Genomic DNA, 23,451 nt, shown 5'->3' on the forward strand with positions numbered 1-23,451 from the left:
TCGACACAATTTCTTAATACACAGGGAGGAAGGTAATTACTCAATTATAGTTCCTTTAAGGGGGCGAATCATGAGCATATTATGGCTCGAAAATTTCTTTACTACTATGTTTCTTCGCACTTATATTTGCCAGAAATAATTATTTTACATGTAGGTTTTGATCCTATTATCATTTAAACACATTTAGAAATACAGGTACACATTTTATGAACGTCTTTACATGAATTTTTATACCCATTTTTGTTTCGATAAGTTTTGTTAATTTAACAATATTTTCTTTAAGTCCGTCATAAACTTATCTTATATAATAATGTGATATTTTTATTTCATTCTACTTGATGAACGTTTTCGGTTTTGTAAACCATCTTCAGATCACTGTTACCTCTATTGAACTGTTATATGATGTGCAATGGGTTACATTAACCATATTGTATACTTACTTACTTACTTACAAATGGCTTTTAAGGAATCCGAAGGTTCATTGCCGCCCTCACATAAGCCCGCCATCGGTCCCTATCCTGTGCAAGATTAATCCAGTCTCTATCATCATATCCCACCTCCCTCAAATCCATTTTAATATTATCCTCCCATCTACGTCTCGGCCTCCCCAAAGGTCTTTTTCCCTCCGGTCTCCCAACTAACACTCTATATGCATTTCTGGATTCGCCCATACGTGCTACATGCCCTGCCCATCTCAAACGTCTGGATTTAATGTTCTTAATTATGTCAGGTGAAGAATACAATGCGTGCAGTTCTGCGTTGTGTAACTTTCTCCATTCTCCTATAACTTCATCCCGCTTAGCCCCAAATATTTTCCTAAGCAGCTTATTCTCAAACACCCTTAACCTATGTTCCTCTCTCAGAGTGAGAGTCCAAGTTTCACAAGCATACAGAACAACCGGTAATATAACTGTTTTATAAATTCTAACTTTCAGATTTTTTGACAGCAGACTAGATGATAAAAGCTTCTCAACCGAATAATAACACGCATTTCCCATATTTATTCTGCGTTTAATTTCCTCCTGAGTGTCATTTATATTTGTTACTGTTGCTCCAAGATATTTGAATTTTTCCACCCCTTCGAAGGATAAATCTCCAATTTTTATATTTCCATTTCGTACAATATTCTGGTCACGAGACATAATCATATACTTTGTCTTTTCGGGATTTACTTCCAAACCGATTGCTTTACTTGCTTCCAGTAAAATTCCCGTGTTTTCCCTAATCGTTTGTGGATTTTCTCCTAACATATTCACGTCATCCGCATAGACAAGAAGCTGATGTAACCCGTTCAATTCCAAATCCTGCTTGTTATCCTGAACTTTCCTAATGGCATATTCTAAAGCGAAGTTAAAAAGTAAAGGTGATAGTGCATCTCCCTGCTTTAGCCCGCAGTGAATTGGAACCATATTATATTAAAATATGAAATGTAAATATGAGATGAAACGTTAATGAATGTATATATTTAAAATGGTAACATATTAAATTAAATTATGTCTAAAATAAAGGTTGTTTTGCAGTGTATACAGTTCTTTCAGATATGAAACAATTATTTTCTTATGACCTTTTATATAATAACTATCATGAAACTGCATTTGCAAATAGTTATTGCGTAATTATGAATCGTTGAAATCCGGTTATAACGTTAATGCAATACAATTTTCGCGTAGTTTCAGACCACAAGACCGCTCCTGGGCGCTGCGTAAATCAAAGCATGATGCTGCATATCTATTCCACCGGATTTCAACGATTCATAATTACGCAATAACTATTTATAAATGCAGTTTCATGATAGTTATTATGTAAAAGGTCATAAGAAAATAATTGTTTCATATCTGAAAGGACTGTATACGGTGCAAAACAACCTTCATTTAGACTAATTTAATTTAATATGTTACCATTTTAAATATATTCATTCATTAACGTTTTATCTCACATTTTATATTTTATATTTTAATACAATATGGCTAATGTAACCCACTGCACATCAAATAACAGTTCAATAGAGGTAAAGGTGATCTGAAGATGGTTTACAAAACCGAAAACGTTCATCAAGTAGAATGAAATAAAAATATCACATTATTATATAAAATAAGATTATGACGGACTTAAAGAAAATATTGTTAAAATAATGTCTTTACATGAGTTTTAGTTTTATAGCTTTCACAAAAAGACAATTATAATTCCGAAGATATTTGACTTCAATTATAAATGGCTAGGTTTAGGTAGATATAATTATGTAATTAATTTTACAAATATTTCCATGAAATAGGTGTACTCATACTGTAATCTTATTTTATTCTAATCCTGTTTATGTAGCTCGGCATTCTAAAGATTACGATTAACATTGATTTGTTTGACATGGAATCAAATCTTGTAACAATGACTCGGTCGTTCACTAAGTTCAGACTATACCCGACTCAGATTGGTGTAGTATGGGAACTTTCACGTGTTCCAACAAAATTCTCAAGGAAAAGCAAATATAATAATTCTGTATATAATCATTTTCTCCGAAATTCAATTGTCTAGAACATAGCCCTCAACTCATTTCATTATCTCTTCATCATATGAAGAAAATAAACTGTATGAAAAATTTCTTTGGATAGATTTTAAGTTAATCGCCATTTTGTGCTTTTTAAATGAAAACCTATTAATTTCTACTAAAAATTGTTTAACGTGTATCACTTCCATATAAACTAAATACTGCTTATGAACAAAATTATTCTAACAACTTATGATAAATAGCTGTACACACATAGACAGGCAGACAGACAAACAGACTTCTAAACAACATTTCCGTTAAAAGTGATATTCAAAACGAGTATTCTGACAAAATATATTTTTCTCTCATCACAATACTCTCTCTTCTACTTCGTACAATGAGAAAAAAATATATGTTGTAACTTTCTACTTTTGTCCAGTTTCTGGAGAGTTCAATAATGATTTTTGTTCCTTCTACATTATGCATGTCAGATCTTCATTGTGTACGGTCATTGTAGTGAAGAAATATTGCGAGACTAAAATTAAAACATGGCTGCTCCTTAATCACTAAGGCATGTTTAATACCACTTTGTTCATTAAACATATCCTGAATGGTGACTACTTACAAAGAAGTACAGTTGAGCAGAGTTAGCAGACCATCACGAATAATGTTGAAAAGCATTCAGCAGAAGTACCAGGAACCACTCAAGATCAAGCAAAAGAAGTTAAGCGATGTTAAGCAACTTCTTCCAATTTTTCATGACTATTACACTGGATTAATTCCTGACAATTTAGTGGAAGATGATGTCAAAGTGGAACTTATATTATAATGAAGATTGTATTGCTTGGTGGTTATATTTATATGAATGGCGTACGAGTACCTCATTTTTCCTTGCTTATATTAGTTAGTAAATTTTTTTTCATCAAAGTTAAAATAACTAATGTGAGAAGTCTTCATACTTCTTGCACCCACACTCTGTATAAGAACGATTATTATTTCTTCTATGACTATTACACTTTTACTACGTCACACTACTTTTGACCAATAAAACGGTATGAAAGGACGTCTTTCAACCAATCATGGCTGCTTATCGCACAATTTTATCGCGCCCCTATCATTTGTTTAATTTTATCGCGTCCCTAGCATTTGTTTATTTTTATCACTAACCTAGCATTTGTTTCTTTCTTCGCCAACATTTCAAACTGCACTGATCTGGACGTCAAAAAACATTAAATTACAAACCACTCCAGTCGATGCACAGCACTTTCAAATATGACTCGCATTGGCATTCAAGAACAAGAATTAATAAAGATCACTGGTCATATATGAAGAGCACCATTCGGAAATTCTGAATAAGTTCAGGGATACACCATGTACACAAACGAGTTCACTTCTTTTACGCACACTTCCAATATAACATCAACTGAACCACCACACTAAAACATTCAAATTGTACTTTCAATAATTGTTTCTTTTAAAATTATTCCTGTTTATTTTTTATTTCACCATCGTTAATTACAACGTTTCTTGTTTATTTCATCATCCCTAATTAAAACTTTTCTAACACTTGATTATATTATTTAGGTTATGTTTGTTATAGCTTCTGCTATATGATATTATGGATAGTCACGTATCAGAGATTGTTTAATACTAAGATTTATTGAAAATCATTTGTCAAGTGACATTCATTACTGGGATCCGGATGATTGAAGTGGAATGCAAATGTTTTAACAAAAATGAAACTGAATCAACAAAGCCTTCTTGACTAGTAACCGTCCAAAGAGTTCAATGAAGATTCCAAAGTTGGCACAACTGATAACAAGAAAACATAATCACAAAACACTACTGCTATCTAGCGTAATGTTGAGATGGTACAATAATACATTTTGAAGACAGTTGTATTTTCGTAAGCCAATTAATATTTTATTGTATTGGAGTACTTTGTTACTTCTAATCTTTATATATTTTCTTCTAATCGTGTATTAGTCAATTAAATTCCACTCGAGTTTTGATTTTCTCTAGATAAATCAAAACCTCTAGTGAGATTACTGTTGATAAATCAATATCTTGTCAAATGCAGTATTTATGATATAAAACATAAATAAATACATTATGCAAATCTGGCTTTCAGGTAGAAGCTCCCTGTGAAGCAGGCTTGAATAATTTCAAGGGAAAAATTGATCCGGGGTCGGGTATCGATCCCAGGACCCTTCGCTTAGCGCATGAATGCTCTACCAACTGAGCTACCCCATAATTAAATACAGATTTTTTCAGAATTATAATACAGTTTGTGCTATTTATTCCTTTTCCAACCTAAAATTTATTGCAAAATAAAGAGAGGCAATAATATGATAAGCCACAAAATAATTGTTCACTTATCTATAAAAAATATCCATCAATAATCATGAAATATGCTATTTAATTTCAACTGAAGCACAGTCCATGAAGTAATGGATAAAATAATGTGTTTTACAACGACTCTAAAGTAAAATTGATAATTAATGAACTTCTCAAAACATAAAAATGGTTACATCTCAAAACATGCAATATGTCTTGTTATTTCCCCAAGCCCTTCGATTGCATTACCAAAACGCCATTTCTCAGCAACGTTCTTTCATAGCAACCGTCAAATGATTACTATCGATATGTTAGTACAGTGTAATTAATTTCTGTAAATCGGAATACGGAAATTAATAATAGTTACCCAACTTGATATGATATTATAAACATGCAGTGCAATTAAAGAAGAATATGTGATTGTGATTATATTAAAAAATAGGACTACTTAACATTGTGACAAAGAATATTAATAAGACAGTTATTGTAAAAACCAACACACAAGCACGCGTACACACATTGATACCGAAAATTTTACTTGTCATACGGTTTTCACTTCTTATTCTTATCGTCTACGTTCCATAGCAGTTTCTGTAATTTTATGCTGAAGGCCAGTATTAAAAAATATACCTTTTGTGAGGAACTCTGTACTCACTGCTGCAAAACATACAAGAAACAGTCTAGAAGGGACTGTACTCTGTTCCAGGAGGCTACAAGGTTAAGTATTACTGGAGTTTTTACTGTAACGGATGACTGCGTGCATGTACCAAGCGAGGTAGTTCTGTCTGCTCACGCGAATCCTGTTTTGTTAAGTTGGGCAGAACAAAACGTATACCACTTTAACAATTCCACTAATATTTACAATTTATATTATTTAAACTATGTACACTAAAATTCGCTATTTTTACTATTTAAATTGTGATAAAGAATGTAGGCCTACAGTGATCAAATATGATTTATAATACTATGTACAGCGTTGTATATTGTAATGAAAGGTATGTTATTTCGTAATACTATAGCCTATTTATTTTGTAAATAGTGTATAAAGTGGCTTCAGACATTGAATACTTTCAAAATCCGATTGTCCAAAAAAGACTTTTTCGTCTCTGAATATCATTTTTCTTCAAACGTAACTCTTGCGGAATATGATTTTTATTTTTCATATATCAATTGTCTTTCATTATAAAATATTATTTCATTGGTACAAATTGTCTTATTTAACACTAAATTGTAATTGTTTAACTCTTGAAAATAAACGACCATTATGCTGATATTATTATTATTATTATTATTATTATTATTATTATTATTATTATTATTATTATTATTATTATTATTCCATTGCTTTCTCTGTCGCTGTTATTGATATTTGTTGTGCATTTTTATACTGGTTCAGTGGAAGAGAAGGCCTTATGATCTTAACTCTGTGAGTGAAAATAAGTGAAGAAATAATTTAAATTACAGGAAATATAATCGTAATATCAGTCTTTATCATTATAATCAGGGCTGGGCACCAAGAGCGATTCCTACTCTCTCACGTGGAGCCATATGATTTCACTTCCACCCCTTTCTTCCCTGACGAACACAGCACAACGTTGATGTCGAGACGGATGAATATTAAGCGTCCTCGGTAAAGCCTTGGTTTTTCTGAACCGATGCATGTGATGTGCGAGGTGCGAGGCCCGCCTCGCACAAATCCGGACTACACGATAGATACAGCGTATTCCGAATCTCACCGGTCCGGTGGCGTCAATGACGTCACGTTGCAACGAAAATAAGGAACAAAACTGCTGGAAGAATCGATGATGTCATGGCGACTGTATAAGTTGTTATCTGTGCTACGCTAGCAAAATTTTGCGAAATTTCCGTACTGCCATCTCGTTCAAATAAAAGAGATCATAAACAACTTATTTCTTGAACCGGTAGTAATAACTGGTCCGTTGACATGTTCGCTCATAAGCCATTAACATATTGTTTTTACGTTGTGCTCATTACAAACAATACAGCAGAACACACCGCCATGACACAAGAGAGCACGATGTCATTCGTCTGCTAATTCCCGCCCTATACAAGAACCAATCAGATTCACTGATGGCGGCTGACGGAGACTGCCACCACCTCTGCAAGTTGATGGCACCGGTGCGACACCGGTGGAGCATCAATGACGTCATCGGTGGAATTCGGAACACCGTGATGCCATCGGATTGCTCACCGGTGAGATTCGGAATACGCTCATAGTGAGTGGTTTCTATAACTGCGAGATGCAAGGTCTGCGCACCTCGCAGCCATAGAAACCACTCACTATCTCTCGCGTAGTCCATATTTGTGCGAGGCGGGCCACGCACCTCGCATGCGTCGGTTCAAAAAAACCAAGGCTTTAGAGTTTGGATTAGCTCTCGGGCCCCAGCCCTGCTATAATGCATTGCAAACAGTTTATGAGGTCTAGTCTTCAATCATGAATAGAAAGTCAACTTCAGCACAAACAAGATCCTGCGTTAAATATGATGCCACGTCAATATAGTTCATGAACAGCTAACCTTATCTCCGTACGCTCTTGGGACAAAATGCGGTCCCTAGTCATTAAGTATTGTAATCAGTTCCGGTTTCATAACTGTATTTTTCTCCTATAAAACTTTGAATACCGGTATATTTGTGTAACTTTTATGAATGCATAAAATCACTGTTTATGAATTCGCCTCTTAAGTACGTGGCGTGTATTACGCGTATTATCTATAAAAATACATATAAAACTGTAGTTTTATCAAGGCGTTCGTAAAGCTATCAGACCCCACCGCAGTTCCAGTCCTGTAGTCCTTTCACTCAATTCCTCTTGGAGTGAATCTCGACAGCTCGTGTTGACACGTCTCGGGTCGAGTGATTTCGGTGGACAACAAAGATGCGGAAATTGAATTCTGTTACATTTGGAGACAAGTGACTGAATCAATTATACGCAAGTAAGTTACGTCACTGTTCCTAGGACTTAGAAAATGTAAGGATTGTCTATTATGTCGAGACGTGCAATATACACTTGAGCCTTGTTCTGAGGGACATTTCAGCTTTGTAACATTTGCAATTCTATTAGCAGTCATAAATTGTATTAAAGTTACTTGTTGAAAGAATACATATAAACTGAAATCACGATTTTTGCGTAACAATTTACAATGATAATTAAATATAAAATACATTTAATAATAAATAACACATTTAATAATTTAGATAAAAAATTTACACATACGCTACCTAGGCCCAAATTTATTATTTATTTTTCTTTATTCATAATGTAAAGAAATAGATTATCGCTTACTACTCTCAAGAGAAATTTTAGGTTTTCATGAGCACAATTTCAGGATTATCGCAATGACATCTTCCTTGTGTGTGGTTGTGAAGTCGATCATTTGATGTTTTACCTCGGTGGTCTACTTATTGCCATGCTTACTTCTGCAAAATAATTTCTTGTATTCAAACCCTGCTCAAGAAAGTAATTGTTGGGGAAAACATATTTTGCATGACTTTGTTAGGAAGAGAAGTCAGAAATCTCGTGTCATACATTTAAGGCATGTAAATGTATCCTGATCGAGATAAAATTTCGAACCAGTTAATTCTCGCCACACTGACTTCCTTCGCCTCATGAGAGTGTTTGTACTTTTTGTATTTATGTGTTCTATCTGGTAGGATAGAAGAGAAGGCCTTATGGCCTTAATCCTGTCAGATTAAATAAATTAAATAAATAAATGTATCTGCGGACCAACACCTCGACTGACGTTCCCAACGCCTCAAAATACAAAATTCCTCACAACGCTAATATGTCTGACAGACAAAACAAAAAACACTTCCACCCGAGTTTGAATCAAGACCCTCCAACCTCTTAAGCAACAATGCACTGCTCTGTAACAGATTGTTACATTGATATTAAAATGTTATGTTTTATTTAACGACGCTCGAAACTGCAGAGGTTATATCAGCGTCGCAGGATGTGCCGGAATTTTGTCCCGCAGGAGTTCTTTTACATGCCAGTAAATCTACTGACATGAGCCTGTCGCATTTAAGCACACTTAAATGCCATCGACCTGGCCCGGGATCGAACCCGCAACCTTGGGCATAGAAGGCCAGCGCTATACCAACTCGCCAACCAGGTCGACCATTGATATTAAAATAATAATTTTAAATTACAAAAATTAACGTTCTATAACCTATATTAGTGAAATTCAAGTCTACAACTTAGAAAGGATTTAGAATTCTACACAGCAGTGTTGCAATTATTATTTCATCTGTCATTTCGATCTATTTTCGGTTTCCAGCCTCCTTCTTCTGATCGTTTTATGTTGCAGAAAACATCGTTGATTACAATTATGAGAGATAAAGAACCATTGGACGTCCTAGGAACAAATGAAGGGGCCTCTTCTTCTTGGGTGTAGGGGAATTCTTCACAATTTTTTCGTCATCGTTACACATGGTAACACTTAATTCGTAACAGATTCATATTCGCCACAAGTGTATATTTGTCACAGGTGACTTATTGGTAACAATTTGAATTGGTCACAGAAGTTGCATTGGTCACAATTTCAATTGATGAAATTGAATTCCTATTGAATTAATTACAACAATTTAGTTAATCACATAGTAAATTTTCTGTTATTTTACTGTACGTTTCCTTATACAGGACTTTCATTTCAAGACAACGCGGTATAAGCCCGGATGTTTCTCCACAGACCATAAACTAGAATATGATTCCCTTTCGTATTTGCAATTGCTCTACTGCTTTACTAGACTTCCGAATATCTAAGAAGTAATGGAAGTTAAAATTATCGAGGTCAATCAGCATAAGGAAATTGACTATTGATAGCAAGAGTTATGAATATCTGGCTAGCAATATTAGCAAGAGTTATGAATATCTGGCTAGCAATATTAGCAATATACGAGTAGATCCATTCTCTACGAGCACTGCGTTGTTTTATAATTTCCACGAACAATCCGTATTTCTGTGGTCATACCAACGGATCCAGATTCGATCGCCGACAGTTCCCGATAAATTTCTGAAAAGAAAAGCGCTTCTGGATGCAGGTTTCCTTAGAGATTTATACTTCTGTTTGTACTTTTCAAGATGTGTGACTCTGATAGCTGTTTATCCGCCGTTAATAAAATCTTTTATGGAGTGTTTATCGTGCTGTACTCACTCATTTCATGGGAGTCTCGACATGTCCCCCGTCCAATGTGTAGGTGAAGTGAACAATACAGACCACAACGCAGCAAAGAAAAAAGAGCACATTCCAAAGCAATCAACGTCAGTTTGTCCTGCTGCTGTAATTTCACGATTGTGCCATTATGACCACATCATGATATTGCTGACACGGCGTTTGTCTGTTCAATGAGGAGTTAATTAAAGTGGTTATTTCAAGTTCAAAAGATTTCAAGTGGACGTATACGAAACATAAAATTAAGTTAAGTAACTATTAGATTAATGCAATGCGAAAACATCGCCAGCGAAACAACAGGATTGAATTTCATATGCTTGGTGAAATACTGGTGGAAGCAATATAACTGCGCAGTTTTTAACAGTTTATTTCCTGGACAAAAAAAAAAAAAAAAAATCTAACACCATATTAGTTCCGAATCAATATTTTCGTCAGAAAAAAAATTCTCGATAAGTAGCCTATACTACCGGTCAAAAGTTTCCGATCAGCTATGAAAACTACTATATACTTTATTTCAGTGTACAAACACATCGGAAAAACTCAACAGACCAACAAAATAAACATTTTTTTCTCTCTATAGAGTATTCCACCTTAAGAAAACAGCATTGGTCTTACAGGTCTTCGCTAGTACACTGTTGCCGCAAGATGCCTCCGTTAGTAGAACGAGTGAGGTATAGTATCTCTATCTCACTCTCTTCCTAATACGTACAGCGTTCTAGCAAGTTTATCGCACAACATAGGTACACTGAGTCCGTTGAAATGATAAAAAAAATTATTAATGCCATAATGATGCCTGCAAAAACATATATTATATTTTATATACATCATAACTAGGCTTCGGATATTTAGGCCTCAACTAGGCTCCATATTGATCGAAAGTAGGCATTAAAATACGGTTTTAGGGGCTTAAAACGTTACTGCAATTACAAATAATAATAATAATCATAATAATAATAATTCAATCATAGTGTTCTGACCAAGGACAAGTATTTCACTGCAAACCCAGCTTTCTCCAGTGTTTCCTATTTTCTGCCTTCCTCTTTGTCTCCGCTTATGATCCATATATCTTAATGTCGTCTATTATCTGATATCTTCTTCTATCCCGAACTCTTCTCCCGTTCACCATTCTTCCAGTGCATCCTTCAGAAGGCACTCTCTTCTCAACTAGTGACCAAACCAATTTCTTTTCCTCTTTCTGATCAGTTTCAGCATCATTCTTTATTCATCCACTTTTTCCAACACAGCTTCGTTTCTTACTCTGTCTGTTCATTTCACACGCTCCATCCTTCTCCATATCCACATTTTAAATGCTTCTATTCGCTTCTTTTCACTTCGTCATAATGTCCATGTTTCTGCCCATACAATTCTACACTCCACACAAAGCACTTCACTAGTATCTTCCTTAGTTATTTCTTCAGAAGTCCTTCTTCAATTAAAAGCTTCCTTTGCCATTCCTATTCTCCTTTTGACTTCCTGACAGCAGCTGATGTTATTGCTTATAGTACACCCCAAGTATTTTAATAATAATAATAATAATAATAATAATAATAATAATAATAAAACTGTTATTTTATTCGATTAAGAAGTACTTATAATACAGACTTAAGATGTGCAGCACACGTTTACCGCTATTTAAATGTTAAGAAGCACTTATAATACAAATTTAAGATTATGTGCAGCACACGTTTACCGTTATTTAAATGTTAAGAAGCACTTATAATACAAATTTAAGAGTATTTGCAGCACACGTTTTCCGTTTTTAAATGTTACGGAGTGATTATAATACAAAATGAAGATTATTTGCAGCACACGTTTTCCGTCATTAAAAATGTTAAGAAGTGCTTATAATACAAATTTAGAATTATGTACAGCACACTTTTTTTCGTTATTAACTTCACACTATAATCACACAAATACCTAAGATACATACGTAATGGCTTTGTTGTTTTTCTGACAGTTAAATTTTATGTACTTCTTCAAATAAGCGTGTTTTAACAGTATGAAATTTTAGACTTAACTGTACCACCCCTACATGTCTGTTAAGTTTTCCAGCGGAGATCTTCGACAAGAGAGCAGAAGACTATTCTATCAATTTAGCTGTTACCCCGTTATTCGTAAATTAAAATTAACTTATGGTAATTTTAGAGGTGTAACACAATTTTAGCATACGAAATCGATCTAGTTCTCAATGAAATTATGCTCTATGAATTAAATGAAACTAATTAATTCCCAGTTCTCAAGAAACATATTTATAAATAGTTGATGGAATAGCCTCCATATGTTCAATGCTATTTTCTTAAAATGGAATTCTGTATAGCATTATGATATGATAGAATATTCAAAAGAACTCCCTGTTTTAGCCATAAATCCATAGTTGTGATATGTGATCGAAAACTTTTGACCGTAGTGTACTATCCCTACGATTCTGATTTTTACATTTTTCATACGAAATAATTTGTCCCTGTACATTTTTTCAATAAAATGGTGTCTTTCTTTCGCATTAAATTAAAAAATTAATACATACAGACATGGACAAAAATAATTGTACAGAGAGTTGAAAACAATCGTTTGTACATTTGTACAAAAATATTTAAAATTGCACAAATTGCCGCAAACAAAATTATAGTATTTACATCAATGTATAGCTAATATAGACTAAAATTTTAATGAAAATATATGAAAACACAATATAAAAATTCACATTCTCAGTGCACAACAATATATGGTTGGACGTAAGTATTCATATAACTTCAAAGAACAGTAAAAATTAAGCGAAAAATAGTATTGTTGACTTGGTTTTAATAGTAAGTTTGCATGCCTTTACGGCATATAATTTCTTTTAACCTATTTAGAATTGAATGCACCAGCTTCTGATTTACTGTATTTCTCATCCAAATTTTATCCATTCCTGTTGCAGAAGATGTTTCAATTGCGATTTGCTTGTTACATGATGCTTTCTCACTCTGAACTCAAACTCACTCCACAGATGCTCTATAAGATTTGTATCCGGAGACTATGGAGACCTTTTTAATATGTATGGAGTTTTGTAAAGTAACCACAAACTAACAAAACCCACCGTATGTTTGGAGTTATTGTCTTGAAAGTAGAAATTATTACCAACATTTAGTTTTTCTGCGCTTTTTTTTTTTTTAAGATTTTCTTTTAATGAAATTTATCCAGATTTCCCCTCTATGAAAACCAACTCCATTACACCTGAAATGGTCATACGTCCCCATACCATAACACCACAACCCCCATGCTTCATAGTAGTTAGGAGGTTATTCTCATTGTACTCCATGTTAGTTTGTCTCAAAGCCAAAATAAGTCCATCATTGTCAAAAATATTAAATTTGCTTTCATCGATAAACATTACCTTCCTTCAAAACCCGTTATATTTTTCCACATACTCTTTTGCAAATTGTAACCTCTTGTTTCTGTTTATTTTGCTTATGTGGGGTTTCTTTCTTGGTATCCTAGCTTCATTCTTAGCACAATGAAGGTCCCATCTTATTGTTCGTGAAGTTACTGGATTGTTAAAATATTCTTCTACTTGAGCTGCTATTTCAGATGAAGCTATTTTAGAGTTTTCTTTATTAAGTTTATTACATACTTCTCTTCTCTTGAAGAAAGATTCTGTGGACATCCACTTCTTCGGTTATTTACTAACAATATTTATCTTTGAACCTATAGGGACATCATTTTATTTTTACTAACTTTTCTAATATTAACCCTCAACTGGTATTGCTTTTTAAATGTACGTAAGGATATCTAGCCATATGGGTCTATATTGACCCATAGATACCAGTTGAGGGCTAACCTCCTATACCTTTGCATCAACTGTTCAGAACCGGAAACACTGTTTGCTACACCCTTCTACGACTGGAGTTCGATGATACTGGCGTAATATACAAACAAATCACTTTACTAGGTATAGGAGGGAAGAAAAGTAGTTCATCCATTTACGTAAACTAGGAAATATCACGCCTTTGAGTTTCATAATTTTCATTAGGTTTTCGTTTAATCAAAATACAGTACAGTACTACCAATGAGTGTTTTTATGCACGAGCTGAGCTCTCCATGTGGACATCATTATGCAGTGTATATTATACTGTTTACAGCACATTAGCGTACACTATAGAGAATGAAGTTAAATTCAAAAATAATCATAAAATGGATATTTAAACACATTTTTGAAAATGGTGGCCGTTCATTTCGATACAGTCTTCAGTTCATTTGTGCATATTATCGCATTATTGATTATTTTACCTAATTCCAATTACCAGTTTCGTCCTTCGTACTAGTAACTCATGTTGAAATAATTCTGTACCTATTCTATAAAAGAGTACCTTATGTATTGTAGATTAAATCTTCATTTCTGCCCGATCCAAAAAGACAAAATTACTCAGATGTGCTATCTACTGTCCGTCCAAGTGGTTTTGTCGCAGGGTCGTAGAAACGGGGGAAATCACGTGACAGTTAATTACTTAACGAGGCCCTTTTATTGAAGTTATTTTAAACAGTTTTATAATATTACGTAGACGTCCAATTCCTTACAGAAAATAAGACAATCCAGCCACTAGCTTTTACAGAGGGGCGAGCATAATCGGGTGGGGGAAACCGGGATGCGACGTAGGTAAATGGACGACAGTATCTGTGCGAAAATATGATTCAATATTGAAAGCTCTTTCGTCACTGGAAAACGCAAACATATTTCTGGAACGTACTACACTCACTAACTCAATACTGTTTACAATGACCTTAAGGCTACTATGACTGTATATGTGGCCTTGGTTCTGTGTGGAGGACGGTTGAACTTCATTAGTAGAAGGGGTGGAGTGAAGTACATTCATAAACTCAGGTACAATAAAAATTGAAGTAAAAATAAAATGATGTCCCTGTATTTATTATGCTTTTGACATTGGATGGCTCCTTCCAACTGTTTTTGCTACCTCGGAATATTATTTTTCTTCATTGTGAAGTGACAGAATTATTCGCTCTCCTTAATAGATGTTTTCTTACTATTTCTTCCCATTTCGACAGAGCAGTCTCTCTTCAGGCAGTAAGGTACTCTTTTTCTCCTCTTTAATAATTATACAGTAGTTCCCTTGACTTTCATAAGCAGCCAACTGTAAAATCATTTATTATTTTATTCATAATTATTTTCTAATAAAGTATATATTAACATACTTTTAAGTATAATATAAGCCTAAATCTGTACTGTAAATATTTTGTAATAAAATAGATATTGACGTAATTTAAAGTATAATATAGGTCTAAGCCAGGGCTGGGCACATTACGTGATTCTGAGAAATGAGCGCGTGTGCTTTAAAGAGCGGTTCCTGCGAGCGTGGTGACGTATGCATACTGTACGTCATTCAGTGTCGGTGCAGTGGTGACTCTGCAATATGAGGCGAACTTTGAAGACAGAGCTTCCGCTCATACATTAAAGCGGCAGAATATTCCGAAATGGCATTAGTAATGCAGTATTTTTTTTAATATAACCGATTAATAAGTTCAATATCCAATGGCATTATTCTTTACAACATGTTACTGAATATGACAAATATGTTGGTAATGAACGCCATAAATTAATGCAACAACTTAAAAAAAATGTTTCTCAGGTACTTTATATCAGAGTATCTATTTGATATTTATATTGCATTGTAAGTTATTATACATTTAGTAATATATAATTTTAAATTATACAAGTATTATGTTATATCATAGTATAGTATGTTACAGTTTATGATATATCATCATATCATATCATATCATATCATATCATATCATATCATATCATATCATATATCATATCATATCATATATCATATCATATCATATTATATCATATCATATCATATCATCATATCATATATTATATTATGTATTAACAGGATGAAAATAATGCAATTAGTGAGAATTAGCTACAAAATTTGCCACGAAACTGCAAGGGAATTGAAAACATTCAACGAAGGTATCTTCATCAAGCGATGTTTAATTATATTGGCAGGTGAACTCTATCCACAGCAAGTAGGGGAAGTGGAAGTCATACGCCTGTCTCGTAGAATCGTGTTGAGGAGATTGCAGTATGTGCGTATGGGTTATGTAAATAAGCCTAATGATTTGTGTGTGTGCATAGAGCGAAGTTTATTCCATTAAATTAATAAGAGTGTTATAAAGTTTGTACTGTACAATAGATTGATGTAATATTATGTACTAACAGACTGAATGACTAGAACAACCGTGGCTCTTGTTACATTAATGCAGGGAAGGTAGCTGTAATGCGAGTCCGCCACTGCGTGAGCGTTCTGCTCTGGCTTGGAATTGAAGTGGCTTACGGAGCGAGAGCAGCTCAGGCCGGATATATGGAGCCGTTCTCATGCCCGGCCCTAGTCTAAGCCTAAATCTAAGTAGCCACCGGTGTAGCTCAGTCGGCTAAGGCTCTTGCTTGGCGATTCGGAGCTGCGCTCGGGCGAGGGTTCGATCTCCGCTTGGGTTGATTACTTGGTTGAATTTTTACGTGATTTTCTCCAACCATAAGGCAAATGTCAGGTAATCTATGGAGAATTCTTGGCCTCATATGGCCAATTATATCGCTATCACCGATCCCATCGACGCTAAATAACATAGTAGTTGATACAGCGTCGTTAAATAACCAATTAAGACATAAATAAATTTAAGTACATAAGATTTTCTGTCCTCATTTTTGGAACAATGTCTTCCTTTTTGAAGCTTTGTGCCTCTTTTTTATCGAAGTGAATCTGGTCACCCTAAGCATGTGCGAATCCAGAAATGCATGTAGAGTATTGTTAGGACGCCGGCGCCGGAGGGAAAGAGACTTTTGGAAGGCAGACATAGATGGGAGGATAATATTAAAATGGATTTCAGGGAGATGGGATATGATTGTAGGAAGTGGATTAATCTTGCACAGGATAGGGACCGATGGCGGTGTTATGTGAGGGCGGCAATGAACTTGCAAGTTTTGTTAAAGTTATAAGTACATATATCTTAGCAGCCTTTGACAATGTAAATTTTAGAGCACTTTTATTTGCAAACGATCAATTGTCAGCCGTAATGAAAATGGTCTGCAAATACCAATTATTAAATTAAATGAAGTTGTCAGTAAATATAATATGATTATCTCCACAGATAAAATAAAAGTAATGGCATTCCTAGGATCTTACCCAATCAGAACAAAAATTGCACTAAAAAATAAAATCATAGAACAAGTGAATACGTTGAAATATCTAGACTGCAACGCCACTTATAATAAGAGCCGAGAAATAGATGATAAGTTAAATGCTTTTAATTATTTTTGTGGAACAATACGTCGAACTTTAGGTAGGAAAGTTCGGATAGGAACATTACTAAAGTTTTACAAAGTGATGACTTTACCAGCTTTACTGTATGGATGCGAGAACTGAGTTTTAAGGTAGAAAGACGAGAGAAGAATTGAGGCTGTTTTGAGGTTTGTGGCTGGCTATATACACTACTTGATAAAAAGAGAATAGTGAAGACATTAGATCCGAAATAGAAATGCATAATATTATAGATTTAATAAGAAGACATCAAAACAATTGGAGGGAGCATATACAGCGTATGCCAGAAACATCAATTACCAGAAAAATATACAATCACGACCCTCGTGAGAGAAGAAACCCAGGAAGACCCACAAAAAGATGGCGGGATCAGTTTTGATTGCAGTGGAACGGATCTTATGGTCCATACCGTAATGCAGATGATGATGATGATGATTATCTTAGTAGACTTTATTAATTTCTGACCGAATGAGAATTTTTGTTTAAATCGCGTTGTTAATAACAATGACAGTGATTAATGTCGTTGATACAGAATCTGTGTAGAAAATTTGGTTTAAATCGGTCTACGGACGCGCATAGAATCTGTTATGACAGTCGCATACACAAAGTGAAACACACACTGAATGGGCACACTATCACACGTTTATCTAAACTGCATAAATGACCAATTAAATCCCTTCACTGCATAAACGGCTACCATCATTGAAATGGATACATCGGGTGCGAATTTTAAAGAAACGCCGACGATAAAACTCATGAATAGCAAAGCGACACGAATGCGAAATAGAGGCATTTACACCAAATGTTCATTGGACTGCAAGTAGCAATGCTTTATCCAGTATTCAAACCGCAAGCGCATCGACCGGCAGTTCGACAAGTAGGTATACACTGAGCTAATACAACCTGTGGACTTAATTTGCAGGGAACGTCCCTGTCGACATTCCGCAGGAAGACCATCGCACCACATTAATCATGCTCAAATGTCTAGTTCCATGTCACACGGTTCCCTTCAATGAATACTCTATTTCAGTTGTGTGTACTGCTCCGTATGCTACAGAGATACGAGTATTATGTATCAATATGAATAACGAAAAAACAGTTTTAATTCAAACTTAAACATATTACGCTTATCACAGTGTGTGAGCAAATGCCGTAAAAATAGACTGAGAACCTACTCAAAAAAAAAGAAAATCATTTCGCAGTCTTCGACCAGACTTATCACTAAAAAATAAAATACAACTCATCTGACAAGCAAACATTCTGATGGGGGCACACAAAAAAAGTTATTTTTTTTTTCTTCCGCCATGTTAATAATGTCAAACGAAGTACTTATACAAATGTTGGCCACTCGACCGAAATTACGAGGCCGGAAAGATTTATTGAAACAGATACAACAATTGTGAACTTGACAAGGAAAACTGTATATGTGCCAAAATGACAACTTGTGGGAAAACACATAAAACTGTATACTTGCAATTACTATTTAACTTTTCAACATAAAGTGTTTCAACATCCAATTAAGTTCCCTGCAAACATATTGAGCTGTGAAACAACCCATTACTGACAATATTATGTAGTGTAACTGACTCCCACATTATCAAAGTCTGACAACGATATAAGTGCCAGGTATAATTTCCTTGAAAACGGTACAAACAATCGAGTGATTTGTGGATATTAAAAGGTAGAACACTAACAATTTGATTTGTAAGTATGAGAAACAGTTTGTTTTTCTTACTGGCAGAGGTCCTTATAAAACAATGGTAGATACTTAGTGTCCATGAAATCTAGCATTGCCAGAAGGTCTACCTCCTTCTCTGCATTTAAAGAGTTCTTCTCCAGACTTGTAATAGACTGCAGTGTTCATGCTCTTCTTAGAGCCTGACATGTCTTCCACTGTTCAGAATCACTCAAGTTATTCCTGGTAAGGACCATTGTTGGATGATCACAAGCAACTCGAATCCATGATACTTGAGTAATGCGCAATGTTAACGTATTTATAGTCCTATCAGCTTCTGAAGCCACGTCCTAGGAGTCTTCAGATTTCATTGAAATCATTTTGAATGGTTTTTTAATTCTAGCCGACTTATTTTTTACGGCCCTCGTCGAGTTAAATTGAAGAATTAAATATCTTATTTCCTATTCAACGACAAGAGTGATTCAGAAACAAAGAACAATAATTCGTTCGTAAAATCGGACACTTCATTATTCTGCAGTTGTAACAAAATATATTCCACGTTAGTGATCTTCGCTCGTATTGATACCAAGTACTCTAAAACCAGGAGATCATTACATAGTAATCTTCCATGCATATATGCTAATGATTTGCAACACAGTTTTAGAAATACGAGTCCGAAAATTGTATTACACTCACGAGAGAACTGCAGTCACATCTGCACAAATTCCAGCGGCAACAGCAGTAGAATTCTTCTCAGTGCCGAGCAGTGGTGGTGACGTCACGCAGACTGCTCGTAACAACCTGTAATCAAGTTATTAACGCTTTAATTAGCTCCGTTAATACGTATACAGTCTAGCAGAAAACAATATATGTACTGCCTGGATTAATTAGAAGCGATAGGTTTACACGTAAATGCTTATGAAGCTTGTCACGAGATTAACGTCCATTTTCCCATGCTGCATAATTAACAACATCAAACTAATCGCAAGAAATTTGTTACACGATACACAACAGGAAGCCAGCGCTTGAATCAAGGTCTCAGACAGGACCGCTAGTCACGTTATCAGCTGGAGAGCCAGCGAGCTGTTTTGACATAGGAAATTGTCTGAATTTCTTACAGGTAGTTTTTTTTTGCGATAGTTTTGTAAAAATATATATTTCTTTGCCTTCCTTTCCCCTTTTTGTTCTCTTGATCAGCAGATGAATTTATTATCATACCCTTTTTATTGTGAATTTTATTTAATTTTTGCATTTCTTTTCTTTCTTCTTATTATTTTATTACATTCCATTTTGTTATATTCTCTCCTACGTTTTCCATATTAACTACTTGTACTAAATGAGTTGCTTTTACTATATGCCAATGTACTGTTCTCCAACCAGGAGATCAACCGTGAAAGGAATGTGCTTACAATTGCGTCATCTATTGGAGCGAAGTAGATAGATAATATTACCGTTATAACGTCAGGTTAAAAAAACATGCGCTCTCCTGCATATGTTATTTCCTGTATGGAGAGATTAAAAGACCAGGAGATTAACAGTGATCTAATTTTGTAACTAGGGTAGTATCAATATGTCTGTATCAATGTTATTGTTTGTGCTGTGAGAGCTAGCCAATATAGATACGAGTACCCATGTGTGTGACCTTATGACATCAACATTCATTCACAGCATTACCCCGCTTCGTCTCAGTCCCCAAAGACTTTCTCGTGATTCGAGTACAGTATTTTACTTTCTTTTTTTTCTATTATGATATTATTTTCATATTGTTTAGTGTCGATTTTATTATGCTATTATTATCATTATTATTTTTTTTTGTAATGTGTTAGTATTCTGTTCTTTAACTTGTTAAATTTTCACTGCTTGTATACTTTTGTGACCTACTAGAGTATAAGAGAAGGCCCTATGGCCTTAACTCTGCCAGTATAAATAAAGAATTATTATTATTATTATTATTATTATTATTATTATTATTATTATTATTGGGTACCATATTAAGAAAAAGTCCGAAAAGCCCGTTAAAAGTATGTTTGTGTATGAATAATATTTTATATACAGACTATAAGGAGTGTACGTGAAATTATTTTGATATTTGTTCAAGAAAATCGCGTATAAAACTCCTATAAACAACGACCAATTTACTTTTTGCGTTGTGATAGTAGTTTTTCCATAAATGTGACAGTATTTTACGACCTGATGTCTTATGAATGATCGTTCTATGAAACGTCTGTTAGTTTAGACTAGACGCACTTCTTTCGATAATATGCATTTCAATAATAAAGTCAATTGGGTTGTTAACCTTGAAGTACTCACCAATATTTCACGTAATTGACGGATACACTAATGCCAAATAAGCCGATATCTACATAATATATCCAGCAGCAGGAGTATCTACAAACGTGGCAAGGTAGCTCTATCGACAAATGTTTCCACATATTCGGATTCTAAATATATTTATATTCATTACGGTGCACCGGCGATTACTTCATCCTGGAAACATTAACGAACCTAAAAACATGGTATTTTTCATGTCAAAAAAGAATTTCGAAGATTGAGAAATTTTTACATAATGTGGTTCAGTATATATTTTTTTATTTAAGTAGGTTATTTTACGACGATATATCAAAATATCAGATTATTTAGCGTCTGAATAAGGTGAAGGTGATAATGCCGGTGAAATAAGTCCGGAGTCCAGCACCGAAAGTTACCAAGCATTTGCTCAATTTGGTTTGAGAGAAAACCCCGGAAAAAACCTCAACCAGGTAACTTGTCCCGATCGGGATTCGAACTCTAGCCACCTGGTTTCGCAGCCAAACGCGCTAACCGTTACTCCACAGGTGTGGGGTTCAGTATGTTATCCTACATTACCTTCGAAATATTTGCATATGTACCCCATACACATTGTCAGGTGTTTATATTATAACATAAATCGATTATTACTTCAATATGCGTGATAAGCAACCGAGTTACTTTGGTAACAGGATCGAAGTCCGTGACAAATGGATACAATTAAAACAAGATACACTCATTGGAATCAATAGTTAAGCTGTTGCTAAGCTAACTCTCTTAGGAGAAGCATGTCGTGTAGCTATATGATAATCATTTGCTTGTCTCTATGTTCTCCAAAATAACCGCAATATTATTAAAGGTCACGTTAATCACAAAATGTCATTTCAAAAATGTGTCTTGCATGGACTTCTATAGTTTCCTGAAAGAAAGGCCAACACTTCTAGAGCAAATTCACTCATTAAATAAATATGATGCTGACTGTACAATCCATTTTCATGGAGAATGTTAAAATAATTAAAAAGTAGTAGTAATAATAATAATAATAATAATAATAATAATAATAATAATAATAATAATAAAGCCGTAAATCCCCAGTGGGGCAAGGCCTCCTGCTTGGGCAGGGGTGGCTCAAGTCTTGACCATCAGAAGAGCCGACCTGATGGTCTATTTACATTCCTAGTTCTTTGTCCACAATTTCACTAGCACTGGTTGTTGCTCCCGCTCTAAGTTGGTTGAGTGCGTCCTTCCACCGTGTTCTTTGGCGTCCTATTCTGGTCCACAGTCCTCCTAGCTGCAACATGAACTCGTCCCCCATCTGGTTCTCGGTCGTCCACGGTTTCTCCAGCCAATTCTTGGATCCCACAATGTCGCCGTGTGTGCCCATCTGGTAGGATGCATTCGTACCACGTGTCCTCCCCAGCGCCATTTCATCCTATTAGCGAGTGTGACCACGTCCTCTATGCCGCTTGGTCGCCGTACTTCTTCGTTTCTGGTTCTGTCCTTCAGGCTTATTCCGAGTATTTTCCTTTTCATTCTTCTTTGGCATCTTCCTAATTTTAATGCCTGTTTCTTGGTTAGTAACCAGGATTGCGCCCCATATAGAAGTACAGGTGCAATGCAGCTGTTGAAGATCTGCCTCTTGTTCTGCAATTTCTGGCTCTTGTCCATTAGGATGAAGGACAGACTCCAAAACTTTCTCCATGCCGATGCTATTCGTCTATCGATTTCTTTATCCATGCTGTTCTGAAATGATATGGTCTGGCCAAGGTAAATGTATTGCGTGACAAATTCGATGTTCGCATTGTTGACGATCATCTGCCCTTCTGCGTCATTTTTAAGTCCTTTGGTTTTTCTGGTGTTGATCTTTACGCCTACTGCCATGCTTTCTTCGCACAATTCGTTCAGCACCTCTTCCAATTGTTTCCTGGATCTGGCAAACAGAACCACATCATCAGCGAAGCGTAGATTGGTCAGTTTTCTTCCGTCGATAGATATGCCGTGCTTGCAACCCCAAGGTAACTTGCGAAAGACCTCCTCCAATACACATTTGAAGTTCTTCGGTGTTAAAAAGTAATATGAGGAAAAAAATTTTGTTATGAAACAAGTTCAGAATACAGTGACGTGGATGTAATGTAATATTCAATTAAAGTGAAGTATTTT

General features: G+C 35.0%; 1 protein-coding gene across 1 annotated transcript in view; it reads right to left on the reverse strand.

Moving 5' to 3' along the window:
• LOC138703225 (uncharacterized) overlaps positions 1-23,451 on the reverse strand; it is a 1,345,654-nt gene that overhangs the window by 1,099,206 nt on the left and 222,997 nt on the right. The window contains exon 2 of the mRNA XM_069830937.1: positions 19,702-19,806. The gene's annotated coding sequence lies outside the window, so the exon portion shown is untranslated. The remainder of the gene's footprint in view (positions 1-19,701; positions 19,807-23,451) is intronic.

Source organism: Periplaneta americana, chromosome 7 (genome assembly GCF_040183065.1).
Source record: "Periplaneta americana isolate PAMFEO1 chromosome 7, P.americana_PAMFEO1_priV1, whole genome shotgun sequence".
NCBI classification, from domain to species: domain Eukaryota; kingdom Metazoa; phylum Arthropoda; class Insecta; order Blattodea; family Blattidae; genus Periplaneta; species Periplaneta americana.